Source organism: Salmo salar, chromosome 14, assembly GCF_965601325.2.
Source record: "Salmo salar chromosome 14, fSalSal1, whole genome shotgun sequence".
NCBI classification, from domain to species: domain Eukaryota; kingdom Metazoa; phylum Chordata; class Actinopteri; order Salmoniformes; family Salmonidae; genus Salmo; species Salmo salar.
Genome location: NC_138304.1, coordinates 65,883,394 through 65,897,500, shown reverse-complemented (window position 1 = coordinate 65,897,500; position 14,107 = coordinate 65,883,394). Strand labels below are relative to the sequence as shown.

The window sequence follows — 14,107 nt, the reverse complement described above, 5'->3', positions numbered from 1 at the left end:
TTTTCTACAGTTGTGTTATGTTACAAGGTGGGATTAAAATGGATTTAATTGTAATTTTTTTGTCGTCAATCTACACAAAATAAATAAAAATAAATAAAACACTAATATACATATATTGATTACAAAAGTATCCACACCCCTGAATCAACACATGTCAGAATCACCTTCGACAGCATTTACAGCTGTGAGTCTTTCTGGGTAAGTCTCTAAGAGCTTTGCACACCTGGATTGTACAATATCTGCACATTATTCTTAGAATTCTTTAAGCTCTGTCATGTTGTGTCACGTTCGTCATAGGAAGGAGACCAAAGCACAGCGTGGGTATCGTTCCACATAATTTATTTGAATGTGAAACTATGCAAGACATGCAATAAACCATAAACAAAACAACAAACCGTGACGAAGAGGTGCTACATGCACTAACTGAAAATAATCTCCCACAAACAAAGGTGGGAAAAACAACTACTTAAATATGATCCCCAATTAGAGACAACGATGACCAGCTGCCTCTAATTGAGGATCATCCAAAAACCCCAACATAGAAAAACAGAAACTAGAACCAAACAACAGAAAAATAAAACTAGAATAAACCCCCCAGTCACTCCCTGACCTACTCTACCATAGAAAATAAGAGCTCTCTATGGTCAGGATGTGACATGTTGGTTGCTGACATTTTCAAGTCTTGCCATAGATCTTCAAGCTGATTTAAGTCAAAACTGTAACTAGGCAACTCAGGAACATTCAATGTCATCTTGGTGTATATTTGGCCTTGTGTTTTAGGTTATTTTCCCGGTGAAAGATGAACTTGTCTCCCAGTGTCTGTTGGAAAGCAGACAACCAGGTTTTCCTCTAGATTTTTGCCTGTGCTTAGCTCTATTCCATTTCTATCTATGCTAAAAACCTAGTCCTTGCCAATGACAAGCATACCTATAACATGATGCAGCCACCACCATGCTTGAAAATTTGAGTGTTGTGTTGGATTTTCTTTGTCACATTTTTTAAAGTTTTACTTTAGTGCCTTATTGCAAACAGGGTTGATGTTTTGCAATATTTTTTTATCCTGTACAGGCTTCCTTTTCAATCTGTAATTTATGTTAGTATTGTTGAGTAATTATAATGTTTTTGATCCATCCTCAATTTTCTTCGATCACAACCATTAAACTCTAATTGTATTAAAGACACAATTTACCTTTTTGTGAAATCCCTGAGCGGATTCTTTCCTGTTTGGCAACTGAGTTAGGAAGCACGCCTGTATCTTTGTACTGACTGGGTGTATTGATACACAATTCAAAGTGTAATTAATAACTTCACATTGCTCAAAGGAATAGTCAATGTCTGCTTTTCATTTGTTTACCCATCTACCAATAGGTGCCCTTCTTTGCGAGGCATTGGAAAACCTCCCTGGTCTTTGTGGTTGAATTGGTGTTTGAAATTCTGTGCTTGACTTTGACAAGCCACATAATGTGGAATTAAGTTTTTCGAAATGTTTACAAATTCATTAAAGGTAATCCATTTTAAATTCAGGCTGTAACACAACAAAATGTGGAAAAGGTCAATGGGTGAGAATGTAGTGGACATTAATATTTATCATGTATGATATTATAAATGATCTGGAAAATTAAGAACTTTGAAAGTTTCTTCAAGTGCAGTCGCAAAAAACCATGAAGCGCTATGATGAAACTGGCTCTCATGAGGACCGCCACAGGAAAGGAAGACCCAGAGTTACCTCTGCTGCAGAGGATAAGTTCATTAGAGTTAACTGCACCTCAGATTGCAGCCCAAATAAATGCTTCACAGAGTTCAAGTAACAGACACATCTCAACATCAACTGTTCAGAGGAGATTGCGTGAATCGTGCCTTCATGGTCGAATGAATGCCACTAATAAATGATACCAATAATAAAAAGAAGTCTTGCTTGGGCCAATAAACACAAGCAATGGACATTAGACCAGTGGAAATCTGTCCTTTGGTTTGAGTCCAAATTTGAGATTTCTGGTACCAACCACTGTCTCTTTGTGAGATGCAGAGTAGGTGAACGGATGATCTCTGCATGTGTAGTTCCCACCATGAATCATGGAGAAGGAGGTGTGATGGTGTGGGAGTGCTTTGCTGGTGACACTGTCTGTGATTTATTTAGAATTCAAGGCACACTTAACCAGCATGGCTACCACAGCATTCTGCAGCGATATACCATCCCATCTGGTGTGCGCTTAGTGGGACTATCATTTATTTTTCAAAAGGACAATGACCCAACACACCTCCAGGCTGTGTAAGGGATATTTGACCAAGAAGAGTGATGGAGTGCTGCATCAGATGACCTGGCCTCCACAATCACCCCACCTCAACCGAATTGAGATGGTTTGGGGTGAGTTGTACCGCAGAGTGAAGGAAAAGCGGCCAACAAGTGCTCAGCATATCTGGGAACTCCTTCAAGACTGTTGGAAAAGCATTCCAGGTGAAGCTGGTTGAGAGAATGCCAAGAGCGTGCAATGTTTTCATCAAGGCAAAGGGTGGCTACTTTGAAAAATCTAAAATATATTTTGATTTGTGTAACACTTTTTTGGTTACTGTGATATTTCATAGTTTTGATGTCTTCACTATTATTATACAATGCAGAAAATAGTAAAAATAAAGAAAAACACTTGAATGAGTAGGTGTGTCCAAACTTTTGACTGGTACTGTAAACTGTAATTTCTCCAAACAGCCCATCTGACCGCTCGGAGGCGTCCGCATGTTCCTAAAGCACACCGTTGCCTCATTTTGTATCACATTCCAATGATAAAACTGGGGGATGACAGTTGAATGACAGTTCTTTGAAAATCCTTACTGTTGACCAATGACCGACGAAGGGGCGCAGACGTCGGCTCTGAACTTAGCTTGCCTCAAGAAAAAATTATGTGTACACGAACAGTCGCAAAAAACCCTTGCCGAAGATCAAAACAAACATCTTAAAATGACCTCATAGTATATGCCCGAACTGTTTTGGATGGGAAGCAAGTGTATGCCTTATGCCCTTCCTTTACTGGCTGAACTGTGAGTCGTGTAGTCGACAAGACATAGCAATATAGCACTTCTAGTTAGGATACTATGGCGACAAAGACCAAAACATTTTATTATTCCAGAGTTATTTTTAGCAAAAATACTATTGATGTGAAATGACTCATGTTCTCTGTTTCTTTTATTCTTTCTCGGGAGAGAGAGGGTGTAACGGGACAAAGAAACTGTTAGGTATCTGAGGGTCCGCATTAGATCACAGTCTAAAAGCAGATTTGGCATTTCCTTGTCTGAACTATAGTTCTATATTAATGTTGTGTTCATGTTTTCAACATGGCAGGCAATTGCTGTGCTTTGTACCTTCTAGCAGGTGCCACATTAAGGTTCTACTTCCTTTCACAGTCACTTATGAGACACTATTACCTTGTTTTGCCATATTTTTCATAGTCCAGCTGTTCTCCTGCCTCTGTGGTCCCGGTGTTCTTTCCTCTCTGATGTGCGTCATTCGGAAGAGTGTGCCGTCAGCGCCGACCACTCCTAAGCTTCTGCCGTCATTGATTTGCAGCATCTGTAATCATAGTGGACAGGCTCGCATTCAGGCCTCACACATGGGCTGGCTCTAAACTAAAGGGAACGATTTATGTTCTGGACATGTCATTGATGGCCATAGATGACAGTTGATTGGGGTGAACAATTTGTCATCTAACTCACACCATATTCATTATTTTATAAAAATGTATTTTCCATATCCTTTTGATCATGTACTGTAGTGTATAGCGTACCCTAGCATTTATTGTTGTTTGTCCCTCTTGACTCACAGCAGCAACATTTTACCCTCAAAATAGTCCAAATTAAGATAAATAAATACAACATTTGTAGAGTTCTTAGTCACGCAATTTACATCTCTGTGTTTGGTGCAGTGTTTCCTCAAATAAAAAGATTTGCATGAAAGCTAGTTGTGCACTGCAGACAGTATCGAATCTTCAGCGCTCAAGACGGATTTCTGAGAACATGTCTACAACTTGTCTACAAGCTGTCAAACTATCGTAAATCAAATCAAATTTTATTGGTCACATATGCGTGTTTAGCAGATGTTATTGCGGGTGTAGCAAAATGCTTGTGTTTCTCGCTCCAACAGTGCAATTCACAACAATACACGCAATACACACAAACCTACAAGTAAAATAATGGAATTAAGAAATATATAAATATTAGGATGAGCAATGTCGGAGTGGCATAGTCTAAAATACAGTAAAATAGAATACAGTATATACATATGAGATGAGTAAAGCAAAAATATGTAAACATTATTAAAGTGACTAGTGTTCCATTATTAAAGTGGCCAGTGATTCCAAGTCTATGTATATAGGGCAGCAGCCTCTAAGGTGCAGGGTTACATAACCGGGTGGAATCGCGTAGTGATGGCTATTTAACAGTCTGATGGCCTTGAGAGAGAGAAGCTGTTTTTCAGTCTCTCGGTCCCAGGTTCGATGCACCTGTACTGACCTCGCCTTCTGGATGATAGCGGGGTGAACAGACAATGGCTCGGGTGGTTGTTGTCCTTGATGATATTTTTGACCTTCCTGTGGCATCGGGTGCTGTAGCTGTCCTGGAGGGCAAGTAGTTTGCCCCCGATGATGCATTGGGCAGACCGCACCACCCACGTTAGCTAAATCAGCTTATTGTTTTTACAACTTTCTCACTACCTATTACCAGGGTGTGCATCTGTCTGGCAGTCTTTCATAACAAATCATGTTACAAAACAGGTCGCGGTGGAACACGAAATGGGTTTTGAATTTTGGAATATTGACAAGTGGCACTTGGGATGTGTAACGGCTGTCGTTAGAGGAAGGGGACCAAAGCGCAGCGTGGTAAGTGTTCATAATGATTTAATGCTGAGAACACTCGAACAAAGAAACAAACCGAAAACCAACAGTTCTGTCAGGTCACATATAACAAAACAGAAAACAACTACCCACAAACATAGCTGGGAAAAGGCTGCCTAAGTATGATTCCTAATCAGAGACAACGATAGACAACTGCCTCTGATTAGGAACCATACTCGGCCCAAAACAAAGAAATACAAACATAGAATGCCCACCCCACACCCTGACCTAACAAAATAGAGAAATAAACCTTCTCTCTCAGGTCAGTGCATGACAGGAGGCAAGTGTGCATCATCTCAATTCTGATTTTGGCTAATATCGACGCAACATTGGCCGTTTACAACCAGATACATTGTTTTTTGGTTTAACTGCTCTTTAATCTTAATTTGTATCCCTATTACCTGGCACCATGATGACAGCTATCCTTCCTGGTATGCATGATTGCACAAAATTTGCACATTTCAATATCATTGCACCTGTTGACTTATTCCCATCACAACGCTCAGTGCTGTGATGACGCACTCAGGTGACACAGAGCTGGTAACTCTAGTTGGAGAGATTGGGGATGAATCAGGACTTCCTTTATGTCAATACTGAAGTAAATTTGTTTATCTTTTAAAAGGATAGATAGGAGAGGAAAGATAAATGCTGGAATAGCAGTGGGCCAGATTCAAACCCATGTTGCAGCGGTTCATTTCTTCCCACCTAAAGGCCATTTTCGTTGTTTCGTCTTGTTTTCGTCTCCTGACAAAAAGTCTATACTACGAATCTAGCTAGATTTACTCAAGCTTTTCTGTAATTAGCTAGTGACATCTTTCTTACGCATACCATTGCTTCCCCCCACTCCTATCGATAAAATAGTATTAAGTCATACGAAAGTTTTACTGCATGTGAAGTTTCAAATGCATCCTGTTACATTACTACATTTCATGTGTTATATGTATTTGAATATTACTATTTTTAACACACAAAATTAACAAAATATTTATTCAGTTTTCTTCCTCAAACATGGTCCGGAGTTTTAAGGAATGATGACTCTTTCTTTGCGGGAGGGAGGGAATCTAATTTGATTGGTCCTCGACTCACGGCTCAAACTGTCACGCCTCTGCCATTTCGCCAGGCTCCTACGCCTCTGCCGGTTCGCCAGGCTCCTACGCCTCTGCCGGTTCGTCGGGCTTCTACGCCCCAGCCGGCTGGTCCAGCGCCCATGTTCGGCCGGCCCGTCAGGCTAGTCCAGGTGGGATGCCGTGTGGCGCCCCTAGAGGGCGGGTACTGTCACGACTGCTCCCTTTCTCCCTCCCTGGCACTCAAGGGCGCCGGGAGGCAATGTTTCCTGTCTCTTTCTCCTAGCCATGTTTTGTCTAGTCACATTGAATCTCCTCTGTGGTCCTGTGTGGCTCAGTTGGTAGGGCATGGTACTTGAAAGGATGTTGGGTTTGATTTCCGCTGGATAAAAGTGTCTGCTAAAAGGCATAGATTATTTTTATTATATTATATTCTCTTCCCCTCACCCATGCCTCTACCAGATAACCTCTTATGCACCTATCGATCCATGAGACACCTGCATGAAAATATATGGTAAGACAGGTTTGTCTCTGTGTTGACATCAATCCTGTCTGGTAATATCATGCATATGCCTTTTGAGAAACCTGGTGACTATCTCTTGTTTGAGATGCAATCGACAGCAGCAATGGCTGCAGACATGGCTGCTATTTTATTGAATTTCAGCTTCTTATTAAATCCTAGATTTTCGGTTTACTTCCACCCTTCCATCTCTGGAGACCCTGTGTGTCGACACCTTCTGATTCAGCCTCACTTTCTCCCTGCTCCTATCATCTCTCACACACTGTCAGGATCAGTAGGCTTTATTTGTCTATCATTCATTCAATCTCTCTCTCTCTCTCTCCCCCTCGCTCTCTATGCATCCTCGACCCTCCCTCTCTCGATCTGGTCATTGACGTCTGTTTTTGTTCAGTCTGTTAATGTGCTGTCATTCAGACAGACGCAGTGCTCAATAACTGCAATCAGCCCACGCAGGGTTTTTCTCTGTGTGTGTGTGTGTGTGTGGGAATGGAATCGGGTCTCTGCGAAATCGGGGAGGCTAGCTCTGTGTTTTTTTTTCTCCCAATGACGTCAATGAAATGTTAATGGAGGCGGAAGCTGCAGAGAATATAGGAGAAAATTAACACCTACGGGAATCTCTTAAGCACCAGCTTACTGTGCAGGCTATTAAAGTGAAGAGTTGAGTGCCAGGACCCCTCCAAAGGTAACTTTCTTTTTGAAATTCTAATCTCCTGGAGGCTCATCCGGAAACCTGCACCTTTGTGACACCCTGACTATGTAAGGCTTCCTCACCTACTGGGTGTCTGCTCTTCTGCAGTCTGCACAGTTACACGCTCTCTCTCTCTCTCTCTCGCTCTCTCTCTCTGCAGTCTCCACAGGCACATGAATTGGTTCTCTCTTCCTTTGTCTCTTAAAAGCATTCCCTTGCTTCCTTGTCGACATAGTCCACATGCAAAGCCAGTCAATATAATGCATGCCATTCAGACAAAAATAGTCAATTTCAATGACAACAGATATGATTACTTACTTTAATAAATGTTTTATCACTGATATGCACGAGCAGAACGTGGCACTTATCTGGTAAAGCAACTGGTTTATGCAGGTCCTGCAACTGGATGCTCTCCATCAACGAATATTCATATAGATGGGTGAGGTGTTTACCAACAAAACCTGATGTGTGCGCAACTACGAGGCAAAAACAGACAGGGTTGGCTTACAATAAAAGGATTATTGACATGTAAGCTATATTTCATCTGCAATTGTTTATTGACAACATGAATACATTTGCCCAATAGGCACTCAAATACACAGTATGAGTCAAACCACAACAAGAGATGGTATCAAGAACAAGATACATCTAGTTGAAACAAGCCATCTACGATTCACCACACAGCAGCTACTTGTCATTGTTGCAAGGTATCTGACCGTTGTCATGGAATATTCTAATCAAGTGAGAGAGACTGTCATTTCTTCAAACAATCATCTTTATTCAATATCAATTAATTATTGCAATAATGAGGCTGGTCGAACCCACACCCTTGAGTGTTGGACCGAGTAACCTAACCTTTACACAAATGCAGAGTACTATATATAGCTGACACTAACAATGCTCATTCATGGTTGGTTCAACCCCTCCCATGCAGACCAAGGAGCATCATAAGCCACTCTGGGTTCATCCTGTCGTTATCTGCATGTGGGTTGTTGTCTTAACCCCACCCTGGATTAGTCTCCCAGATACAAGGATGATTTTGAGACAATTAGGGATTGTTCTACTCCTAAGCTATCCCTAGTAAAACACATTCTTGACTATGTAATGCAGTCTTCAACTCATTTGTCAGCTCAAGCCATCTCTGGTGACCATACGCCCAGATTAGCTGCAGGGAACTAAAGTGGAGACCATAAAAACAGACACTAGCAGGACAGAAATGTCATCCTATTCGTTAAGTATTAATAGCTAACTATTAATATCAAACAAATCAGGTAAACACCACATTTTTTTCTCACACCGTTCAGAAGACAACAACACACAGCCTTTTACCTCCGAGTTGAATGCACATTATTTCCATGACGTTGTCAACCCACCCATCTATTCTTCCATTGTTTGACATATCCCCGACTTGGTAGCAAACTGACGTCACCATGGAAAACTTTGCTCTGTACTGTAGAATGCCACTGTTAATGAACGTGTATGGACCCTATTATAGCTCCTTACTAAGAATCAGTTTAATAGACCTATTGAAGTCAGAAAACTTGACAGAGCCTTTCAGATTGCAGGTGAATTATGTCCGTCAGACTTACAGTACCAGTTAAAAGTTTGGACACACCTACTCATTCAACGGTTTTTCTTTATTTTCACTATTTTCTACAATGTAGAATAATAGTGAAGACATCAAGACTATGAAATAACATATGGAATCATGTAGTAACCAAACAAGTGTTAAACAAATCAAAATATATATAAAGACCCTTGAATGAGTAGTTATTTTGACTGGTACTGTATATCGACCTGTGTAGAACAATAGGCTCTATAGTATAGTATGTATTGAGTGAACTAGAGGGAACTATAGTTTTTAAACATCTCATGAATGGTGAATTGCTTCACTATCATACATGAATAAACTTTCACATCATGTAAAATCTCTCCCTCCATTCTGCAAAATACTTTAATCGAGGGAGGAAGCGGTATTTCTAGTTCACATAATAAAAAGATCACAAAGTCCCAGTCAACTGAAGCACCACCCATTTGGAAACTGGTTTTTGGCGACCCAAAAAATTCTAATAAAATCATCAAATGAAATGTATTTCTATAGCCCTTCTTAGATCAGCTGATATCTCAAAGTGCTGTACAGAAACCCAGCCTAAAACCCTAAACAGCAAGCAATGCAGGTGTAGAAGAAAAAAAAACTCCTTAGAAAGGCCAACACCTAGGAAGAAACCTAGAGAGGAACTAGGCTATGAGGGGTGGCCAGTCCTCTTCTGGCTGTGCCGGGTGGAGATTATAACAGAACATGGCCAAGATGTTCAAATGTTCATAAATGACCAGCATGGTCAAATAATAATAATCACAGTAGTTGGCGAGGGTGCAACAGGTCAGCACCTCAGGAGTAAATGTCAGTTAGCTTTTCATAGTCGATCATTGACAGCATCTCTACCGCTCCTGCTGTCTCTAGAGAGTTGAAAACAGCAGGTCTGGGACAGGTAGCACGTCCGGTGAACAGGTCAGGGTTCCATAGCCGCAGGCAGAACAGTTGAAACTGGAGCAGCAGCACGGCCAGGTGGACTGGGGACAGCAAGGAGTCATCATGCCAGGTAGTCCTGAGGCATGGTCCTAGTGCTCAGGGCCTCCGAGTGAGTGAGTGAGTGAGTGAGTGAGTGAGTGAGTGAGTGAGTGAGTGAGTGAGATTGATAGAATTAGAGAGAGCATACTTAAATTCACACAGGACACCGGATAAGAGGAGAAATACTCCAGATATAACAGATTGACACATAAACTACTGCAGCATAAATACTGGAGGCTGAGACAGGAGGGGTCAGGAAACACTGTGGCCCCATCCGATGATACCCCCGGACAGGGCCAAACAGGCAGGATATAACCCCACCCACTTTGCCAAAGCACAGCCCCCACACCACTAGAGGGATATCTTCATCCACCAACTTACCATCCTGAGACAAGGCCGAGTATTGCCCACAAAGATCTCCGCCACGGCACAACCCAAGGGGGGCGTCAACCCAGACAGGAAGACCACGATTGAAGTCTAATGTTCTAATGTTCATTTCCCTCTCCACATTTTGTTAGGTTACAGCCTTATTCATCAATCTACACACGCAAGGGAAAAGATCATTGCCTGCCACCAAAAGCTTTGATGGTCTCTGTGAGAGTGAAAAACTCTCCAGAAGTGTGGGCAGAGGGGATTAACAATTCCAACCCCTGGCTGTTAAGGAGTGCAAAAAGACAACACGTGCAGAAGGACAACAGTGCAGTAGTCAAGGACAATGTGTATGGTGTTCATTGCAGGACATCCTCAGCGTCATACCTCACCTCTTCTTGAGTCAATCCTCACTCTTTGTTGAGTCAATCATCACCCTTTGAGTCAATTCCCAGCACTTTTTGATTAAATTCTTACCTATTCTTGAGTCAATGCTCCTCACCCCTTTTTGAGTCAATCATCATTCTTTAGATGGATTACCAATGGGACAATACATTTGATGTATTGATCATCAGCCAATCAATTGACCAGTGCCCCCTTCAATTTAAGATGCTACTTTCTCTATCCTGTATGCATAGAACTAGGGAGCAATTCAGGTCAATGAAATTGCTAATGCACCCATTAGGGCAGAGCGTTACCATTGTGTTTGAAAGAGCAGACGGTGAGTGTCTGTTCTTCCGTGTCTGGAATATTAACCAGGTACACCAGCACCAAGGACAGGTTTTTATGCAGCCAAGTCATGTTAACCCAGTGTAATATCTTTCATAAGGGAAATGTATGTATTCACTGTCTGTGGAGGGGCTTTTAATTATGTTGGTTATTAAATGAAACAGTTGATGCATCCCAAATGGCACCCTATTCACTAAATAGTGCACTACTTTTGAACAGAGCCCTATTTTGGTCGCCTATGGGCTCTGGCCAAAAGTAGTGTACTATATAGGACATAGGTTGCCATGTGGGAGGCCGATAGTGGAAGCCACTTCACCCATCAGTCTTTAAATGAGAGAGCCCTCATAGGGCACATTAGGACTTACCATGGCTCTGTATATGTAACTATTGCTTGTACCAATGTTTCCAAAAATGATGCAAAGTTTGAACCTTTTGTTTGTTATATATGCAATCTCTTATAACTGTTTCATAACTTTCCACCTGGTGCAAACCCTTCACAAGTCTAGGCTCTTGCTATGCATATATGCTCTGCATCCTGAAGTTCTCTTGTAGCCCATTGCTGCCTTCCTGGCTAGGTCTCCCTTGCAAACGAAACTGTGTGTCTCAAGGTTCTTCTCCTGGTTAAATAAAGGTTAAACAAATCAAATAAAAAAAATGTGAAATTCTAAAATATTAATATTCAACACTGTTCAGCATGACATGTAAGAATATAGTTTATCTTAATCATCTCTGAAGATTGATTTGGGCTCCAGTGAAATCTATAGCTCATCAATCTGAGCTAATGCTAATGTACCCCATTTTTTAAGAAAAATACTGACAGTAGCATGAGGAATTACTAGATGTGCTTGCTGAAAGCAAAGCACAATTTTAGAAGTTGTTCATACTTTTCATTATTGTTCCACAGCCACCTGTAGCGCCAAAACCGTGAAAGCTATCAACACAAAAATTAACATCCAGATTGCTTGAAAAACTATTTCATGATACCACTCATACCTTTCACACTACAGCCATATTTACATAAATCCTAATGCATTTCAATGGCCATAGACTTCAGTTGGAAACATTCTTGCCGTAACTAGTATTCCACCGTTTAAGCTACAAACGCTATTCAAACATTAAAACCTGCAGACCGGTCTGGAATAGGTTGCCTGCATGGGTCTATCTATAAATAAATGGGCCGATGTGTGACAGGCTCAACATTTCAAAATGGTTTTATATACATTTAAATATGATTTTCTTCCAGCTTCACATGCGTAGTTACAGGATTAAGAGTCTAGGTAGACACAATGAGAACATAACTCCTAGCAACTACGAAACATCTACATGTCATTCAAAATGTCACATGGACACCGCATGTTTCCTTATCATGCCTGGTAGCCAGGTCTGTGTGTGCTTTAGTTCACTTCTCTATCATTTATAGCCATGCTAAACCTTCCAGAAGAATGAAAAACATAAACAGCTTTTCTATATATACTGCTCAAAAAAATAAAGGGAACACTTAAACAACACATCCTAGATATGAAAGAAATAATCTTATTAAATACTTTTTTCTTTACATAGTTGAATGTGCTGACAACAAAATCACACAAAAATAATCAATGGAAATCCAATTTATCAACCCATGGAGGTCTGGATTTGGAGTCACACTCAAAATGAAAGTGGAAAACCACACTACAGGCTGATCCAACTTTGATGTAATGTCCTTAAAACAAGTCAAAATGAGGCTCAGTAGTGTGTGTGGCCTCCACGTGCCTGTATGACCTCCCTACAACGCCTGGGCATGCTCCTGATGAGGTGGCGGATGGTCTCCTGAGGGATCTCCTCCCAGACCTGGACTAAAGCATCCGCCAACTCCTGGACAGTCTGTGGTGCAACGTGGCGTTGGTGGATGGAGCGAGACATGATGTCCCAGATGTGCTCAATTGGATTCAGGTCTGGGGAACGGGCAGGCCAGTCCATAGCATCAATGCCTTCCTCTTGCAGGAACTGCTGACACACTCCAGCCACATGAGGTCTAGCATTGTCTTGCATTAGGAGGAACCCAGGGCCAACCGCACCAGCATATGGTCTCACAAGGGGTCTGAGGATCTCATCTCGGTACCTAATGGCAGTCAGGTAGCCTCTGGCGAGCACATGGAGGGCTGTGCGGCCCCCCAAAGAAATGCCACCCCACACCATAACTGACCCACCGCCAAACCGGTCATGCTGGAGGATGTTGCAGGCAGCAGAACATTCTCCACGGCGTCTCCAGACTCTGTCACGTCTGTCACGTGCTCAGTGTGAACCTGCTTTCATCTGTGAAGAGCACAGGGCGCCAGTGGCGAATTTGCCAATCTTGGTGTTCTCTGGCAAATGCCAAACGTCCTGCACGGTGTTGGGCTGTAAGCACAACCCCCACCTGTGGACGTTGGGCCCTCATACAACCCTCATGGAGTCTGTTTCTGATCGTTTGAGCAGACACATGCACATTTGTGGCCTGCTGGAGGTCATTTTGCAGGGCTCTGGCAGTGCTTCTCCTGCTCCTCCTTGCACAAAGGCGGAGGTAGCGGTCCTGCTGCTGGGTTGTTGCCCTCCTACGGCCTCCTCCACGTCTCCTGATGTACTGGCCTGTCTCCTGGTAGCGCCTCCATGCTCTGGACACTACGCTGACAGATTCAGCAAACCTTCTTGCCACAGCTCGCATTGATGTGCCATCCTGGATGAGCTGCACTACCTGAGCCACTTGTGTGGGTTGTAGACTCCGTCTCATGCTACCACTAGAGTGAAAGCACCGCCAGCATTCAAAAGTGACCAAAACATCAGCCAGGAAGCATAGGAACTGAGAAGTGGTCTGTGGTCCCCACCTGCAGAACCACTCCTTTATTGGGGGTGTCTTGCTAATTGCCTGTAATTTCCACCTGTTGTCTATTCCATTTGCACAACAGCATGTGAAATGTATTGTCAATCAGTGTTGCTACCTAAGTGGACAGTTTGATTTCACAGAAGTGTGATTGACTTGGAGTTACATTGTGTTGTTTAAGTGTTCCCTTTATTTTTTTGAGCAGTGTATTTTTTTAATAGTTGATATAATAATTTAATACAATAATATAATACAATGGGTTCTGTCAACAAAATAATTGACCATAACAATAACCAATAACGACATCATTATAATCACTATACCCTTCAAGCAGTGAATGTGTGTGTGTGTGTGTGTGTGTGTGTGTGTGTGTGTGTGTGTGTGTGTGTGTGTGTGTGTGTGTGTGTGTGTGAACTAGACATCACATTCTTGCTCCCTCTGTCCTTGTT

At 42.1% G+C, this 14,107-nt stretch overlaps 1 long non-coding RNA gene across 1 annotated transcript in view; it reads left to right on the top strand.

The window, feature by feature from the left end:
* LOC123726740 (uncharacterized) overlaps positions 1 to 12,262 on the top strand; it is a 47,047-nt gene extending 34,785 nt beyond the window's left edge. The window contains exon 3 of the long non-coding RNA XR_006758863.2: positions 10,240 to 12,262. This is a non-coding gene — a long non-coding RNA (uncharacterized LOC123726740). The remainder of the gene's footprint in view (positions 1 to 10,239) is intronic.
* Positions 12,263 to 14,107: the final 1,845 nt, after the last annotated feature.